General features: G+C 39.0%; 1 non-coding gene across 1 annotated transcript; it reads left to right on the top strand.

Moving 5' to 3' along the window:
- Window positions 1–998: 998 nt before the first annotated feature.
- Window positions 999–1,105, top strand: LOC112704190 (small nucleolar RNA R71). Its single transcript, XR_003154826.1, has one exon. It is a non-coding gene; the product is annotated as a small nucleolar RNA R71 (small nucleolar RNA).
- Window positions 1,106–3,937: the final 2,832 nt, after the last annotated feature.

Below are 3,937 nucleotides of genomic sequence, written 5' to 3'. Positions count from 1 at the left end.
TTTCTTCTTCCTTCTTGGTTTCAGATTCATTTACAGCTTCCTCTTCTTGCTTGTTTTGACTTGGAGATGCTTCATTTATTACCTTCCCGCTCCTTAATGTGATGGCCTTGCATTCTCCTCTTAGGTTGGCCATGGTATCACTAGGAAATGTATGTGTAGGTATTGTTATTTTCTTGGATAAGATTCCTACTTGTACTTCAAGTGTGGAGATTTCTGCCCCTTAGTTCCTCATGTTAGATCTGGCCTCTTCTTGAATTGAGTCCATCTTTTTCTCAGCTTGCACTTACCTCGCTGAAATAGTGGCAACACTCCCTGTAAGTTGTGCTATAGCTGCCTCAATTCTTGTAAAATTGCTGCTGATGTCACATGATTGCATGGTTGAAGATGGTATATCTTGAGGGTGGTTGTTGTATGGCTGTTGTGTGGAATGGTAGGGTGCATTTTATGAGTTGTGGTATAATCTATTGTTGCTTGATTGATGGTTGGGGTTATGGTTGTTGTATTGGTTGGAGTGGTATGATTTGTGATCTTGGTTGTGGTTCTATTGGTTTTCCCACCCAAAATTAAGGTGGTTCTTCCAACCTTGGTTGTATGTTTTGACATTGGGATCATATGGTTGTCTGGAAGAATTGTTCACATAGTTGGCTTGCTCCCATTCACATTCAACTACTGGTGCTTCTCCTTCTTGTAGAGGGGGCTGGGCTTAGATAGCTGAGACTTGGTTCTTCTCCATCTTCTTAGTGAGAGCTGCCAATTGTGCAGTGATCACTTTGTTTTGAGCTAACAAAGTATCCATAGAATTGAGTTCCATCACACCTCTTCTTGGAGTTCTATCTGAGGCGTAGAAGTACTCATTTTCAGCTATATTTTCTATGACATCAATGGCCTCTTCAATGGTCTTCTTCATGTTGAGCGATCCTCCCGAAGAATGATCCACAGCTTGCTTTGAGTCATATGTTAACCCTTCATAGAAGATGTGCAATTGCACCCACTCGTTGAACATATCTGGATGGCATTTTCTTGTCAAGTCTTTTAATCTCTCCCAGGCCTCATAAAGGGTTTCACCATCTTAATGTCTAAAGGTTTGCACCTCGGCTCTCAGTCTATTGACTCTTTTTGGAGGGTAGAATCTTACTAGAAACTTGTTCACAACATCATCCCAAGTGGTCAAGCTCTCCTTCAAAAATGCTTCCAACCACTTTGTTGCCTTATCTCTGAGAGAGAAGAGGAACAAAAGTAGTTTGTAGGTATCAGGGTGTACACCATTTAACTTTACAGTGTCATAAATCCTCAAGAATGTAGTCAAATGTTGGTTAGGGTCTTCTTGGGCACTCTCTCTAAATGAGTAATTATTCTGGACAAGTGTGATGAGTTGAGGCTTCAACTCAAAGTTGTTAGCATGAATTGTTGGCTTTAGAATGCTATTGCCACAGTTCCTTGGGTTTGGGTTGATGTATGAGCCTAGAACTCTTCTTTCTTTCCCAACATGATTGCTAGCATCCTCTCCAACATGGTTATGCCCCTTTTCCTCCATAGTAACTCTCAGATCTTCCTCCAAAACTTCCTCTCCAACTATTCCCTTGCCTCTTGCTTCCCTCCTTAGCCTAAGAAAGGTCCTCTCAAGTCACTATCAAAAGAGGATGAGGTTTCTCCTCTTCTACCTGTCATACAATAAACAAATACAGGCAACATCAAGTGTAGAATTCACTAAAACAGATTATATTAAACTTGGTTAGAGCAATTTATCAAATGGTTAGTGGATTAGTATGGAAATGTAGATAGTGAATAACAAAAATTAAAATGCTAAATGAAAAGAAGAAAATAATAAACTGAAATTAAAGGAATTAGCAAGGAAAATAAAATTGCTTAATCTAACTATCCATCAATTTATTCATTGTCAAATTCAAATCAATCCCCGGCAACGACGCTATAAACCTTGATGACCGAAATTCACTTACTAATAAATGACTTCGTTCTTTGGCAAGTGCACCAAATATCGTCAAGTAATAACCCATTAGGAGTGAGGTCGAATCCACAGAGATTGATGGATTTGAGCAACTTTAATTAACAGATCAATTAGTCAAGCTATTCAAGAGTGATTGTGAGTACAGAATTCTAAAAGCAGAATGATAAATGACTTAAAAATAAAAGAAAGCTATAAAGTGCAGAAACATAAAGAGCAAGAAACTAAAATGTAGAAACATAAATGACTGAATTGTAAATGGGGTGTGGCCGTGTGGGACGATAATAGAAATTAAAGAAAGCAATAAAGAATGGGTAAGATAAGAATAGGAAAAATTCATTGGAGTTGGGAGATATTGTTCTCTCTAGATTAAAATTAGATCATCTCATCTTCAATCATGCAACTCATTGACCTCTTGGCAATCATGATTGATTGAACCCCAATTCCTTGGTGATTCAATCTTTCAAATCTTGATAATCAACCAATTTTTTGGTCTAATTGCTCATGAAGAGAGATAGGCTTGGTCCCTAATTTTACCACACACCATTATATATCCATTTAATTGGGCAGATTTTATGTCACTGTATCCAATCCCAAAAACCCAGGTCTACTCAATGTCAGAGGGAATTTCAAGCATGGTTTTATGATCCCTCTTCCAAGGTTCACATAAAACCCAATTTGTATTCAGCCTCTTTTTCAAGATGACTAAACACTAAGAATGAAGAACGAAATTCCTTCTAGCAAATCAAAGAGAAGATGAAGAGAAGAAGAAATTCACTATCAATTAATCCATCAAGTACAATAGAGCTCTCTCCCCCAATGAGAGGAAAGTTAGGTACTCATAGCTCAGTACAGAATGGAAGTTCCAAAATTGGAAAATAAAGCTAAGTACAAAGTAAAAATAAAAACTCCAAAGTCTCCAGAAGCTAAAAGTGTGTAAAAGTTCCAAAGTCCCTTCTCAATTCAAGTCACCACCTATTTATACAATTTTTCTATGAGTCTTCAAGTGTACTTGCATGATCTAAAAATCGGCCTTTCTCATTTGCAATCAGTATAATCCATTTTGGTTGAACAGTGTGCTTCCAGGAGAATGTAGTGCTCTTTGAAATAACGGAGCGCTCTGGCACCTACGCGTACGCGTCCTATATGCGTGTGGGTCCCTCAGCATTTCACTCATCCACGCATACGCGTGACCTACGTGTGCGCGTCACCTCTTCAATCAGCACTAGTCACGTGTATGCGTCTCTTACACAAATGCGTCCTCTTCATGGCGGTCACTTTGCGAACGTAGCACTCTTGAAATGAATACTCTACCACGCGTACGCATCATCCACGCATACACGTGGTCTTTAAAAGTCCACTTCCACACTTTTGCTTGGTTCATGCGTTCGCGTGTATCTTCACAAACGCCATATCCACGCGTACGCGTTATGCACGCGTACACGTCGGTGGCAAATCTTCAATCCCAACTTTCAAAGTGTCGTAGGTGCACTTTTGTTGAGAATGTAGTGCTTGTTGAAAGAGAGCGCTCCCTCATATCCACGCTTACGCGTGGTCTTCCAAAAATCACATTTTGACACGTACGCATCACTTACGTGTACGCGTCGCTAGCAAATCTTCTTGGTAAAGAATGCAGCTGATGAGCGGATATTTTATACGCTTTTTGGGGGTAATTTCATATAGATTTTAGCATGTTTTAAATAGTTTTTAACATAATTTTATTGGTTTTTAAGAAAAAATCACATTTCTGGACTTTACTATGAGTTTGTGTGTTTTTCTATGATTTCAGGTATTTTCTGGCTTAAATTGAGGTAGCTGAGCAAAAATCTGATTTAGGCTGAAAAAAGACTGCTAATGTTGTTGGATTCTGACCTCCCTGTACTCGGAATGGATTTTTTGGACCTATAGGAGTTCAATTGGCTAGCTCTCAATTGGGTTAGAAAGTAGACATCCAGGGCTTTCCAGAAATATATA

The sequence above is a fragment of the Arachis hypogaea genome, chromosome 7, assembly GCF_003086295.3.
Source record: "Arachis hypogaea cultivar Tifrunner chromosome 7, arahy.Tifrunner.gnm2.J5K5, whole genome shotgun sequence".
In the NCBI taxonomy this organism is placed as follows: Eukaryota; Viridiplantae; Streptophyta; class Magnoliopsida; order Fabales; family Fabaceae; genus Arachis; species Arachis hypogaea.
Note: the sequence above shows the minus strand (reverse complement) of the source record. Positions and strands in the feature narration are given on the sequence as shown.